General features: G+C 38.0%; 1 protein-coding gene across 1 annotated transcript in view; it reads left to right on the plus strand.

Moving 5' to 3' along the window:
* Window positions 1-15,525, plus strand: part of LOC103799782 (activating signal cointegrator 1 complex subunit 3-like) — a gene marked incomplete at its 3' end in the record, with an annotated part of 53,228 nt that overhangs the window by 8,412 nt on the left and 29,291 nt on the right. The window lies entirely within an intron of this gene.

A 15,525-nucleotide genomic window follows, 5' to 3' on the forward strand; every position in this document is an offset into this window, starting at 1 on the left:
TAGAGAAAAGGAAATGTAATCAGAATTGTCTTAAGATCTGATTTATACAGCATACATGATGAAAAATTATACATTTTATTCATCTTGGGAAAAGGAAGGAACTTCTCCCAAATAAAATTAAGAATATTAATGTCATCTAGCATATTAGATTAAGTGGTGTTTCCCAGAGAAAATAATTTTAAATGCTGAGTAAATCACTAGAAGAACACCAGGCCATGATGTGAAGCAGAAGAACTGTTTGAAGAAAATGACATTTTAAGTAGTAGTTTGCATATTATATAATAGTACATGTGTTTTCTTATTTCTATATATGGTAGATTTATTTGCCTATGTAGTAAGTCACAAGACATTTACTGTGTAGACTTGTTTTGTTTGCTTTATAGCTGTGACTGTTTCCAGCTCTCTGCATTAAAAGGTGTATATATATAAATGTATATATGAACTGTAGCATCCAGAGCCTCTGTGAGTTAAATACAATCCAACTGCATTGCAAACTGTCATAGTGAGAAATAAACATTCTTTTTATTTCAGTTCTAAGAATAATTCAGTATTCATCAGTCCTACTGAAAATCTAAGATTCGTCTTCTTCCTTGTTGTGATAAGTACCTGAGAAAATTCAGGTAATGAAAAATACAGTAAGAGGCCAAAGGGTAGTACCATGGAGTTTGAAGGTGCTGAATCCTTTCTTCAAGAGTGGAAAACATTCATTTCAAATCAAAGTAGACCTGAAATCAGAAAAGTACAAGTTGTGCAATATGGGTTTTCTATGATGAAGAGAAGAGGTCATGAGTTGGGCAGCACCTCTTCCTGTATGTATTCCTTATTAGATCCATCTAGTAATATACTCATTAGAGCCAAAAGGTTATTACCTTATTACTGAAATTCAGTTCTTTTTGTGCCTATTTGAGAATGGCAGTTAACAGATTATCCTGTTGTTTCATTAAGTAGGAAATTTTTTTCCAGTGTGCTGTTTGTGTATCTCTAAATGCTTGATGTAGCTACAGGCTTTTAGTTTTCCCCAGTCTCTTCTAAGTGGAGCTCTGTTGTCTCTCAGGCTTCTGTAAGTTTTCTTTAGCAGCCTTTGTCACTGGCAGCAAGGTAATGATTTCTTTCATTTTGCTTCTTTTCCGCTTGAGTTCATCTACACTGTTTCTGTTGCCCTGTCTTAATCCCACCACAAATGTCTGCCAATATGCTTTGGTGGTTGAACCTGTAAATGCTTGTGGGATCAGGAACAAGGGGAACTTGACTAATTTATCAATTCAACAAACTGTCAGGAAGCTCCTCTGTGTCTGCCACCAGCCTTTTTGAAAAAGAAGTACAGAAGAGTAAAGGAAACCAAAATCTGTTTAAACTTTCACAGAATCTAGGAGGGACCTTTGCTGTCAGCAATATCATGTCTTGAGCTGAGCAGAACTCATTAACAAATGAATGTGGGAAAATTTCTCCCAACTTCTTTCTTGGAGACTACTCTAAAGTCTAGTTTCCTGGGTGTTTAAAATGAACCCTTGTTTTCTACTTTTTGGCTTTATTCAGGGCTGGTTTTATGATCACTTTTTCTTTGCTACAGTTGTCCTCTTTTTTTTTTTTTTTTTTTTTTTTCCAAAAGCAATTTTAAAAATGAGCATCAAAGAACTGCACTTGTAACTTCTTTTCCAGATGATGCTATGCCTTTTAAACACTGCCTTTCCTTTCATTTACCCTTCAGGCAATTCCTTGCCAACTTTTAATTCTTCTATTAATGCTCATCTTCACGAATTTAACAAGTCCTCATGTGGAAAATTGCAATGTTTTAAATGAAGTCCAGATGTGAGACAACTGCTATTTATTCATTTTCTCAATTAATGAAGTGTTGGACCAAGTGATGTATCATTAGTAAGCCAGTGCTATGTTTATGCCATTTTCCAGTTACCTGGATGTCTTTTTGATATTTTCCGAAATCCTTTGACCTCATCTCCAGTCATATTTATATTTTTCTTATCCCCAAGAGTTGCACTGGTAGTTGTTTGCTCTCTGACCTACAATTCCATGTGTCAGTTTCTGAAGATGTATGAAAGATTACTTTTCACTCAAACTTTGAAAATAGTGAGCTCCAGAGATAATTCCAACCTCAGCCATTCTGTTATTCTCTCACTTCGATTGAACAAATAGAAGTAATTGGAGAAAATTCTTCAATTTACTCCTAATTTTGTATTAAGTCTTCATTTTCCCTGATGGATTTCTTGCATTAAAATCAAGTATAAACTATCCCTTACCTAATATACTCTTTTTTGAAGTTGAAAAGCTTCTGATTTTGTAACAGGTTCGTTGGTAGTAGAATCTCATAATAAGTAAATGGAATGTGCCTTACATTTTAATCTTATGTGTAACTTAATGAATTATGGTATAGACGTGCCTTACATTTTAATCTTGTGTAACTTAATGAATTATGGTATAGAAGAAAGAAATAGTCCTTGTGTTGCAAGTAATCTCAATTAGGTTTTAAAGTGACCTCAATTTCAGGTATGTTAAATTGGTTTCCAAAATTAAGCATCTATCTAAATAACAGACTTTTGTTTTCCAGAGAAATCATTCATTTAGTTTCCTGTATTAAACAGGAATCTCCTTAATGGTCATTACTCTTTTAAGAAAAAATTACATAGTCTTAATTCCCATGACCAAATTTCCAATACCCTTTAAAAGCCTGACATTATTTATGTGAACATTTAGATTTTTTTTCCTTTATGTAAGCTAAGACAAATGTAAAGTTGTGAAATGACATTGAAATACAGTTCAACAAGGAGTGTATTTTGTAGCTCATAATGCAAAGCAGCTCCAAAAGGATTTTTGAATTCCTGCAGACTGCACACACTTATTCACTCCTTCAGGTACACAAATGGAAGAGCATATGCAACACTGCACATCACGTTATTTTAGAGTAAAACTAAGCAAGTGTGTGTAGATTTTGTTTCATACCAGTGTCTATTTGTCAGTAGCAGGTACTGCAGACACTGTTCTGTTTACTTCTTGCTCATTGCTTTCAAGAGTAGTAAGAACTGTAGTGTTACATTTAAAAATAAATCATAGAATCAACCAGGTTGGAAGAGACCTCAAAGATCATCAAGTCCAACCCTACTGTGGTTACTAGACCATGGCACTAAGTGCCACATCCAGTCTCAGCTTGAAAACCTCCAGGGATGGTGAATCCACCACCTCCCTGGGCAGCACATTCCAATGCCTGAGCACTCTCTCTATAAAAAATCTCTTCCTAAGATCCAACCTAACCCTCCCCTGGCACAGCTTGAGTCTGTGCCCTCTTGTCCTGCTGCTGGTTGCCTGGGAGAAGAGACCAACCCCCACCTGACTCCAACCTCCTGTCAGGGAGTTGCAGAGGGTGAGAAGGTCTCCCCTGACCCTCCTCTTCTCCAGGCTAAACAATCCCAACTCCCTTAGGAAAAAACAAACAAACAAACAAACAATAACAAAATAACCCAAACAAAAGCCCAAAAAGCACCTATATGCTCTATTGGTATCCAAAAATGTGATGAGCCAAGCAATACTTCGCTCACATTTCTAGACCCAAATTCAGTCTGTGATGAGAGTGATTCCCTGAGCAGTCTGAATATGTAATTTATATTGAGATCTGAACTCTTCACAGTTCACATTATAATACTGACTGTGAAAAGTACTTCAGCATGTCATTTTTTTGCAGACTTGTGTGGCACTCAGGTGCGAGTTTTGAGATCATTCTCTGCCATACTGTGCTGACTCCAGCAGAGCTGCTTTCAAGACAAGGCTGCACTGTCTGCACGCCACAATTAGCTCTCACTCAGTATTTGACTAATACTGTTGCTTGGCTCAGAGGGCAAGTGGAGCTTGTTTGCATGTGCTGTGCAGCCATTCCCCTAGTTACCAGATGACCTTCACCATCAGAAAAGTGCAGTGTGCAGGTGTGAAAATAGATATATACTTGCTTTGCTTTCCTAAAGCAAAAGAGGGCATGAAGCATCAGCTTCTTGCTGCTTTGTGGAATGCCAAATATTGGACTTTGCAGAGGTTTGGCTCCAAGTATCAAGCATGAATGCTCTGCTGTTGGAAACTTAGTTTTACCTGTCACTAGCTCAGCACATCAGTCTAATTGTGTGTGCTTCATTGCTCCCAGAGGATTCTCTCTTCCCTATCAAAGCCAAAGCTTGGCTGTTCCATATAAGCTGCTGCTCTTCTTCAGGCACAGGACTCCCAGCTGCAGCTTTTCTAACTTATCTGAAACAGAACCAAAGGTGCTCTGAGACCCCCAGCACAAGGCTCCTGTTTTCCCTGCACAGTTTTCATGAAGGCACTGTTAGATGGAGGAAGACAACTTTGATGTCAACATGTGGTTTGGCAGAACTTGAGGCTGATATAAGTAGATTTAATACTTAATTTTTAGAAAATTTAGTGGGAAGCTTTTTTTGAAATGTAAAAATTAGCATAATGTGCTGAAACATGAGTAAACAGCTTGTTAGTGAGTGAGAAAACTAAGCTGCCCAGAAACTGAAGTCAGTGGTGAAATGGCTGATGTGATTTTCCAAAGTGAAAGAAATAGGAAAATTGAATATATTTTTAAATAATAGTTAAGCGTGTGTAAGCACCAAGACAAAATCTGTAGGATAAAATACTAGCATCATTCAAATCAGTTGGAGATTTTTCCTTGATTTTAAATAGAATTTGTTTTTGCTACTTGTCTTAGTCTGTGCTTATGTTTTTAACTTATTTTACAGAGCTGATTTCTGAACCATGTACAGCTGATATTTTACATACACAGCCAACAAAATAGCACCATTACAAAATAGAATTGCGCTAACATGTATTTGTATGTTGCTTGGGAAATTTTTGCCACTTAAAAGATGTTATGGTACTGTGGCATTTTGATGAGCCTTTCCCTTGGAGGAACTGGATATCTGGTTACACACTTACTGGTTAACTACTTTTTACTACTTCAGCTAGTTTAATCCACTGAGTTTTGCACTGTTCATAAAATAGTCTTGAACAATTGATATAGGCTAATGTAGTAACAATTGCATAAACCATTTAACAAACACTGAATACTCATGTGAACAGAGAGTAGTCATGCTGTAAGTTTATTGTTTAAAATGCCAAATAGATTACATTATGGGGATTTTGTAACAAAAACTTTGCCTAAACAGCTTGGTTTAGAGCATGAGCTATTTTTTTAGTGTGCTATTTTATTTATTACTTTAGTTGTTTATTATAAAGAGACAAAATATGTTGGGAAACAGCTTTAAAATATGCATTAATACAGGGAAAACCTTGGGTATTTGGTGACAAAACTGAGTGTCTCAGGAGTGTATTTATGTCATGTTGCAGAAGTTCTCCAGGCCTCTAAATTTAGCATGTTAATGCTGTGCTGCACCTAGGCATGGACTGTGCAGAAAGGCAACAAAAGTATTGTGTGTTTCAGCATCTTATATTACTATGGACTAATATTGGTATTGAATATTGTATATTATATTGATGCTTATATATTAGTATTTTGTATTACTCAGCAATGTTTATCAAAGCCCTAAGTTTGTGGAGATTAGGTTTGTGGATGCTACCTGTAAGAACAGCAAAAAGTCATGGTACTTTCTTTCATTATGTAGAAGTCATCATTAAACCTTTACTTACTAATGTTAAGTTCATTAGAGAACAAAACAAAACTGTAAAAGTTAGCTGAGTGAAGGAATTTGCAAGTGGAATTTTAGGATGAGGACTCTACTCCTTACTCTAAGCAATCAAATTGAAAGTGAAATATCTTGACATATGACTTAAATTGGCATTCTTCCAAAAAATACAGATGCTGAAAACATAAAAATACTTATCCAGGTATGTAGATATTTAAGTTTAAAAAAAAAGCCAGAACTAACCTATTTTTTTTGACTGAATTTATTTCAAAGACATCAATATTTCTGTGTTTGTATCCCATTGTAAAGGCTTTTAAGATCTTCATTGAAAGCACTGACAGATACTTTCAGTATTAAATTGCATTTCATAGTTGATTTTAAGTGGAGAATGTGTTAATCTAGACTGCCTACTAATAGGGGAATCAGTTTCAGAAGATGACTTCATCATTACTATATATAGAAGGTGCTAAAAATAATTGGAAGAGGGTTCACAGGAGGTCTATCTTATAGACAGTAGCATGTGAAATAAAGCATGGAAAACTGAGGAAATGAAATAGGAAAAAATAATTACCAGTCTGGCTTGATGGGAAGAACTAGCAGTAGTACAAACATATTTAGTGTGGGAGGAGTGCATGAATGGACTGTGGCTTGCAGGAAAAGGCACTCAGAGGGAGGCAGCAATAGACTGGCAGCATAAAACAAACGTTTTGTAAATATTGGCTGTTCTTCCTAGCAAGGAACAATCTCAGCAAGAGCTTAAGATAACTTTCAGATTCCAGGCAAGTCTCTTTCCAGTGATAGCATATCTTTTGCAGTAGCCAAAAAAATGTACATGAGCAGCAGTTCTCAGAACTGTTATCACAGAATCAGTTAGGTTGGAAGGGACCACAATGGGTCATCTGGTTCAACCTCCCTACTCCAGCAGGGCTGTCCCTCATAGTGGATGTTAGTAATCTGCCACTGATGGTAAAGTTAGCTGTAAGTTTAGTAAACTTCCCTGGATCCATGGCTGAATGTTTACAAATATTATGAATTCCTAGCTTCTGTATCAGAGTTAAGAGACTTGTTAGAAAACATGGAAGAGCACTAAGTAGTAGTTTTTTGAGCACCTGGAGCATAATAAAGAAGAGGAAATGCTCATAGCCAGAGTAATTTTTTTGATAGTAATTTTTAGTACTTTCTATTCTGTCATTATTTGCTTATGTTCCTCCTGAAGTAATCCAGAATTCCATCTCTGAAAGCAGTATGGCTTCTCTTTTGTCTTTGGACCATTTAGAAGACTTTTGCCAAGGAACATTCCTGAGGTCAGGCTGAATTTCTGTTGCCATTATATTAATTTCATGTAACTGTTTACTAAAAGTTAATTTGTTATGTTTGTCTCTTAATAACCATCACACACAAGTTTACCATTGCAAGTCATTTGCATGGGAGAAAATTCAAGCTGTCCTTAAATATTATTTCTTGGTTACAATCAGTAAGAGGAGTAGCTCTTTATGCAAGTCTCCTTTGAGAGAACAGCTGAAAAAACTACAGTTTGATATCCATTTTGACCTAAAACCAGTTAATTTAAATGCTCACTGCTATGTATATGCAACACCACATGAAAACTTTGCAGATGATACTATGTTTGATGTAACTTAATCTTCATTTTTCTAAATGTACCATGAAATTATATCATTGGCTTTTAGTTTTGTGTGTCTATACCCTTGCATGACATACATTTTCATGTCAAAGCAGCTTATCTCACAAAACATGTTTGGTTCTAAGTGTCAAAGTAGCACTTCCTTTTGTTTAGTAAAAGGACTTTCTAGCCCTAACAAATTAACATATCACAAAGCTTATTCCCCATTACCTAGCTCATAAAAGCTGTATCCGTTTTGGGAAAGTACAGGCATATGTGGATCACCCCTGTGGTGTTTTATCTTTATCTTATTATCAAAGCTTCTAACTTGGCATGAGACTGGCTTTTCAAGCTCATATTTTCTTTGTAATTTTATTAAAATTACCAAGAGTTTTATATCCAGACAATACAAAGCTTGGGTCTCATTATTCTTGACCATGGAGCTTATCTGCTCCCCTTTCATGTAAAGAAAATAATCCTGGTATTTTTGATACATTTTTCTCCTTTTTTTTTCAGTTGTGGCCTTCTTTTTTCGAATCGGAAGTATACAGCTTTGTTGTTGTCCAAGGACTGTTGAAACCCCACAGATGATAGGAAAGTTTTTCTATTTGTGAAAACATAACCATGCTGTCTTCCTTCATAAGAAAGCCAATTGAATGGCATCTGAGGGCTGTTTTTGAGGATGGAACTTAAGAAATTATGAAAGAGCCACAGTGAGAGCCCAGAGATGCTAGGCTTCATCCTGGTGCTGAGAGCTGGTCGCTGTCCTTTCCATCAGTAGCTTTTCCTCTTTTCTGTCAACTCCTTCAGTTTTGTACTGAGAGAAAGCTTGTTGCATCTTTGAGTTGGTGTGAGGCTTGATCTATTAATGATAACTTTTGAATCTGTTTCAATAGATCATTAAACTTAATGAGATCTCTTTTTAGAGCAAGCCAGTCTGGAGCTGATAGAACTTTTCCCTTTTTATTTCCTTTGGTGCTGAGTTCTTCTCACATCCATATGGTGACATAAGGACCTACAAGTTCTGCAAGAAATGCAGTCAGATGGCATCTGAACCATTAAGGCTCTCTCATTAAGTAGGCACAAAATCACTTTCTTCCAAATCATTTAATGGATGGTGGGGAGGAAACCCCACAAAGAAATCCCAAACCCAGCAGCTACTTGAGCTGCAGAAGTGACAGGGCTGGGTTTCCTGCAGGGCTCAGTGTTGCCTGGTTTCTATCACACTGTGTCTGCCACAGCATGAGTGCTGCAGCTTTGCTGGCTGGAGTTTGTGCTGGTGCTGTCCTGCTGAGCTTACTGGTGCGTGCTATTGCCACTGTGCTCATGCTGAAGCCTCCCAGAGGATAAGAAGAGGAGGCACAAAGAGCAGTCATTCGAATCAGTCTCTGCTCCTGGCCCCAAGTGCTTCTGTCTGTCAAATCTAGAAGCTCCTGAAGAAGCTTAACACTATTTTGTTAGTTCACACACTGCTAAACACACAGGCATAGAATCATAGAATCTTAGGGGTTGGAATGGACCTTAGAGATCATGCTGTCCCAACCCCACCTGCCATGCACAGGGACACCTCCCACCAGACCAGGTTGCTCATGGGTTTATCCTACCTGCCAGGGTTGGGGCAGCCACAACCTTCCTGGCCAACCTGTTCTGGTATCTCACTAACCTCACAGGAAAAAGCTTTTTCCTAATATCTAACCTGAATTTCCCCTCCTTCAATTTGAATCCATTATCGCTTGTCCTGTCATTTCAGCTCCTAACAAAGAGTCTCTCTGCAGCTTCCCTGTAGCCCCTTCAGATCCTGGAAGGTGCTCTGAGTTCTCCACACAACCTTCTCTTCTCCAGGCTGAACAGCCCCAACTCCCTCAGCCTGTCCTCATAGGGGAGGTGCTCCAATCCTCTTAGCAACTTTGTGGCTTCTTCTGGACTTTCTCCAACAGTTCCATGTCCTTCTTGCACTGAGGGCACCAGAACTCTGTGCAGTATTCCAGGAAGGTCTCAGGAGAGCAGAGTAGATGGAGAGAATCACCTCCTTTGGCCATAGGTGTAAATGGTTTCTCAGTTTGGAAGAACATTTCTGTATAGGTCGACTTAATGTAATGAGCTTTTTATTCCGAAAAGCCAGGCTTGAAAAAAAGGAAGTCATTCAACTCTTGGATCTGCTTTTCTCGCACACCTAATACCTGTTTTTAATAACAATGCTAAGAAATTGTGCTTTGTCTGTCTTGTCTCATTTTAATCAGCCTGTAAGAAGCACGAAAAGGCAGAATGTCTGAGGTTTGTTTTTAAACCAAGAGTTCTTCTATAATCTGTAGTTTTTAGGGGTGCTGATAGTCCCTTACTTTTCAGCACAGTAGTAATTGCCAATCAGTGTATATATTCTATCCATGAAGTTTGTGTTGAAATTTTCATTCAATAAAAAACCCCCAAACCTCTATCTTCAATGATTTTCTTACTATTTTTTGGTAGATGAGTTGTTTCAGTGGCTTAAGAACTACTAGAACACAGGAAACTTGAGATCATGCTTTGTGATGATTCTTCAACAGCTGTTTGAAAATTGTTCCTTGTAAAGCAGTATGATCTGCAAATAAGTCATAAAGTGCAGGGATAGCAATTATTTGTGTAGGTGGCACTCTGTAACCAGGGCCAGCTGTTAGGCTATAAAAGTGAAGATATGTAGAGGACAACCACTGGCTGGCTGAATTTGGTTTTCTTTTTCTAAGTAGAGCACTACTTAATCCCAAGACTCAAGCAAGCTACAAGGACTGTTTCTAGTCTATTTTTGTGTGCATTTGAAAAAAAAATATTTTCTGAGATCCTTTCCCACTTCAAGGAAGATTTAGAAATCAAGAAAATGCCCTTGTGATGGCATTATGATGTCAAAGGAATGCTGACAGTTCTGTACCTTCATATTTGAGGTCACACTAAGGACCTCCAAGGCGACTTGTAAATTTTGCTTTATAGAATTTGAAAGTGAACATTAGCTGTGTTAAAGTTCAGAGTAAAATCTTGTTTCAGTCTTGAGCTCTGAGCTCAGCATTAAAAGATGTAGTTTTTTTATGGCTGAGCCTTACTTGAAAAAATTTGCTGTGTCATGTGTCTCATTGGGGTTCACCTTTCTTCTTGTCACTGCTCTGGCAGATGGACTGGTGTGTCTATGCAAGACTGCTGTCTGTACCTCCTTGCCTTTTCCATAGAACTAGCAAATATTCAGTAGCAATCACTAGCATGAAGACCCTGTCTCACCTTTCTAATGCAGTGTGACACATCTTGTCCTTTCATTCTTAGATTGATTACTCAGTACAATTGCTTCCAGATAGGAAGGCTGTGCACATAAAATGAAATGTAAAAATCACTCAAACAAATATGATTGACCATATATCTCACTCATCTCTGTGGTTATGGAGTAGTAGCTGAAGTCATCTGGAACCTTTGTTAGCAAAGGTAGTCAGAGTTGCCTTTTGGGCACAATCTGTTTCTGACTTCAAGGAATGTAATGATTTGGCTGAGAGTCAGGAAACTGCTGACTGACACAGCCTCTCTGACTGGTGCCTGCTGTCTAATTTATCTCATTATAGCTTAATATAAAGTCAGCTATGAACAGTCACCACATTCCTTTGCCTGCTCTCAGGGTCTTAGGTGTTGACTTTTCAGGCCAGAATATATAATAACCTATCAAATCTGAAATGTTAGCACCTACACTGAGCACAGAATTATGTCCGTTCCACTTCGTGTTGAACCCTCACAGATTTTGCAAACGATGTTACTTTGTGTCGAACCCTCACAGATTTTGCAAACGATGTTTTTTCCTACCAGGCTGCCCTGACAGGGTCATGATCTGGATACCTAGTGGTGTGAAAATCTCTTTGAGGTTATTTCTGGTTTGTTTTTTTTTACATGCAGTGTTACACATTGTTTAATGTTTTTCCCTCATTCATGTGAAGTCATTAACAGTCATACCATTCAAGTTACAGGCTCAAGTGTCAGGAACATGTCTGTCATTCAAACCTGCAGTATCTTTATTTCAAGGCCCCTTCTTAGAATGAGCACTTGAGATGAGTGGTGGAAGCTCAGTATGTTAGAAATAAGTGTGATGCTACAAAAGCATTGAAAATATTTCCACAAACTTATGCTACTCTGGAAGTTTCCACTTTAGAAGGTACCATAAGGCTGTCATCAACCTGATCCCCAACCTTACTAAGATTCTTTGTCCTTCTAAGGTTCTTTGCTTCTAGTTTGCATTTGATTGCTAGAAATTTCATCCCACAGACTATTAGGTTAGAATCATAGAATCATCAAGATGGGAAGACACCTTCAAGATCTCCAAGCCCAACCATTAACCTAGCACTACCACGGTAACTGGTTTTGCTAACTCTTAGGTTTGATTAGTGGAAAGTATCACATTTGGAATGAAACATAATAATTTGTTTCTTAAGCACCATAAATTGCTAGGAGTGTCACAGTTTTTCAGTTTGCCTTTTCTTCTCTAGAAGAGGAAGCTAAATGTTGTATCCAAATGAAACCTATTCTGTGCATTAGGAAATGACAGAGCCTTCTGTGACAAATAATACATTTGTATTTTGTAAATCAACATGCAAGGCAACTTGAGTAAGCATCATTTCAGCATTGTGCCTCTGGCTGAACATCCAGGCATGAGGCTGAATTGTGGTCATCAGGACCACATCAGCATTTATTGGGTGCTGGAGGGTGTTGTGGATTTTGCTCTTTTACAGCTAGTTTAGCCACTCCAGTCTGTGCTGATAACTTAAATTTATTTAATCAAAAATTAAAACTGTTATAGAAGTGGTATGTCGTAGCAAAAGTAGGCTGCTTTATTTTTTAGTCAACTGTTTTCTGTGCCTTGGGGCTTCATTTCTCCTAGTAGGCTTAAGGCAGTTTGGCACAGCTCCTAATTTTCTCTTTCCTGTTCTTTGATTTATACAGCCAACCTGTCACTATGAAGTGTTAAGTGCTTTCCAGGGTAATATTGACAACAATAGTGAGGTGGTTATTTGGGCAGCCTTTGGCACCTCTTTCTCTTTTGAGTAAGATAAACTGTTTGGTGTTTTGTTTTAAGTCATGTTTACTCTCTAAATTTTGGTCAAGATTATTCGGGTAGTCTGATTATTAATGTTAAAAATGTAATTCTTAGAGTGGAAAGATGAGGGTTTTGAAGAAAGCAAATGTTGTGCTGTTTCTGGAGAGGTCAGACAGCATTCACTTTATTGGAGTTGGATGCCAACAAGTCCTGTTTTCTCTCCAGCTCATACTGCCTTTCATGAGTTGCCGTGAGGTGCAGTTGCTGCTTAGGTCTTTAATGTTCTGTCATTACAGACAACAGTCTAGAAAACATGTTTCATGAGGAAGGGCTGAGGGAATTGGGTTTGTTTAACCTTGAGAAGAACCTCAGGGGTGACCTCATGGCTCTCTGCAACTCCTTGACAGGGTTGTAAGAGGTGTGGGATGTCTCTCCTGCCATGGCTGCAGGGAGAGGAGTAGAGGGAATGGTCATAAGCTCAGACACAGGATACTGAGATTAGATGTTAGGAAACACTTTTTCCTGTTAGGGTGTTCAGGCACTGGAATAGATTGCCCAGGGAGGCGGTGGAGTCACCATCCCTAGAAGTATTTAAGAGGTGTCTGGATCTGACACTGGAGGATCTGGTTTAGGGTTTAGGGGTTCTAGCAGTGACAGGTTAATGGTTGGACTCGATGGTCTTAGAGGTCTCCTTGAACCTTGATGATTCTGTGATTACAGAAGTTCAGGTGGTTGTTTAATTTGCTGATTATTTTGAAAATTAGGCTGAAAACCTTCTGCATGGACCCTGATGTGTTTTCATAAGTCTCAAAAGAATGCGGAGATAAAGAATTGTAGTTTGAAACAGCAGCATTCTGTGGTAGTTATTAACACCTTAATTAGAAAGCAATGGATTTTTCCTATGCTGTGAAAAAATCTGATGATTAATAATATTTTGGTCTTGCAGGTTCTAAAGTTTAGTTACTTCTGCTCTTGGCAAACGTCTTCTAGCATTGTCACTATTTCTAGCGTTGGTCATAGGTGGTGACAGATCTTGCTATTTAACTGACTCTCCATCTCTCAGCATTTCTGCTTGTCTTGGTTTAGTTCTCACTGGTTGTTTTCCACCCATGATATCTGGTAGCCTTCTGGTGAGTGTGGGAGGCACCTTGTCCATAAAAACAAGTCATTGCTTTTGGTCTTCTGTATCTTTTTGCTTTTCCACCTCATTCTTGAGCAATGAACTCCATCTGTCTTCGCTGTTTAAAATGTTGTAATACTGTCTGGGTTTAGTTCCCTCTGACTGGTGTGCTGACTGGAGAGTAGGGTATGCAATTTCACCTTGGTATTCTTCCATTGAGCCCCTGGCTCACTGGTGATACTGGTTTTGCTTCATGACCTCTGATCGTGAAGTATAATGCATTGTGTAACGTCGCTGCTTCTTTGTAAGGTTGTGCTGTTCTAATTGGTTTAAATAGCTCTGATATAGATGGTTTTTGTTTCAGAATATATTGAGAAAACAGGAGGGTGAAATTATCTTTCCATTCCCCAGCAAAACCCATCTTTTCTGACTGATGCTTTGCTAGATTGTTCTTATCAGCTTCCAGTGATAGGGATGTCTTGGAGTTCTGTGCAGAGCAGAGGGTCTACACTGGGTGTTTTAGAGCTGATGTATTGTTTGCCTCGCAGTGATTTGGGGGTGGTGTGAGTTTGGCTTGAGTTTGGGGGAGCAACATCATGAGTCTGCTTACATTGTGTCTGCTGCCTTGTTGAAAAATTAGTGTTTAAGCCCAGATCTGGTTGAACTGAAAATATTTCATTCTTCTGTGTGGCTGGTATTCCACAGTCAGCAAATCATTAGCAACGTTGAGACAACTTTGTAGTCAGTTCTTCATATAGTTAAGCTGTTTCAAGTACACTTCTTTTTTTGTTGCTTTTGTAATCCTTTTTTTCTCCTTGGCTTAAGTATTTACCCTTGGAAAATACCTACTCAAATTTAGTTGTGCTAATTTTCCACTTCCTTTTGAACTATAAGAACAAGGTCATCTTATATCTTTAGATAATATTAGCAAAAGTGTGGCAGTCAGTGACAGTGAATTGCTATGCAAAATAGAAGAATTAATGATCAGTGCTAGTGAAGGCTGAATAAAAAGAAATCCATAATAGCTTGAGATCCTTGACAGCAGAATTGATGTCTAGCCAGCAGTTCCCTGTTCTATATTTTTGTAGTTTGTTCCTTCTATCTGTGTATAGGATTTTCTATTTGTCTTATTGCATTCTTTTATTTTTTTTTCAGACTGCCCTCACTGGTTACTCTAATGAAACACAAGACTTTATACATTTCAGAGCTGTTATTTCAGGGTCTCTGGAAATTCCACCAGCACTGTACTGATTTGCACAAACCTTCTGTTTTTCATAGGACCCCCTGAGGGCCAACAGGAACACCTTCTCTCTCTCCTCTTCTCCCCCTTATTTTTAAATGATAACTTGTATTATGAAGTACAGATTGGCCTGAAAAAAGGGATCATTGATCTGATGCCCTTGGCTCTGTTCTGAGTTTTGTAAATATATGAAGAGGCAACCTAAAGTTATTCAAGGTGTTTCCAGAGGGCAGTAATCACAGAAAAGCCATAGAAAAATGCTTTGTGAAGGAGTTGGCAAATTAAATCCAGGACAGTAAGAGATCTCTCTCTCCTTCTTAGAGTTAGAACAGAAATACTTGAATCCTACAGTGCTGAAGTCTTACTCTTTCATAGAACATCACATCAAAGTACATCATAACTTGTGTTCTTGTCTGATTCCTGAAGTTATGTGGATAATATTAGCACCAAACTCAAAGAGCATTAAGGAGAAACTGCCCTGTTCTCATTTTTGGGAAAAAAAAAAAACTAAAAAAGAAAAATTGTTTTAAGCATTTTTAGAAATCAAGAATGGGTTTTGAGTAACTTACTGCTCTACTGTAATGCTTTGATTTTTGACAAAATAATTATAGATGAGATGGAGATGGAAGTGCTTTAAAGTTTTTGGGGGTTCCATTAAAGACCAGTATTATGTGGAAAACAGAACTTTAAATAGGGAACTGTGTTTATCTAAGTTGTTTCAAGAGAGTCAATTGAGTGAGTGAATCTGGTACAGAATTGTGTTCTGGTGTACAGTGTGTGTTTGGATTGCACACCTTTCCATACAGGATTACACGTGCAGGTACTATAGGCTGATGTCAATACTAGTGTTATCTTAGCTGTTTCTTA

Source organism: Acanthisitta chloris, unplaced genomic scaffold (assembly GCF_000695815.1).
Source record: "Acanthisitta chloris isolate BGI_N310 unplaced genomic scaffold, ASM69581v1 scaffold3363, whole genome shotgun sequence".
In the NCBI taxonomy this organism is placed as follows: domain Eukaryota; kingdom Metazoa; phylum Chordata; class Aves; order Passeriformes; family Acanthisittidae; genus Acanthisitta; species Acanthisitta chloris.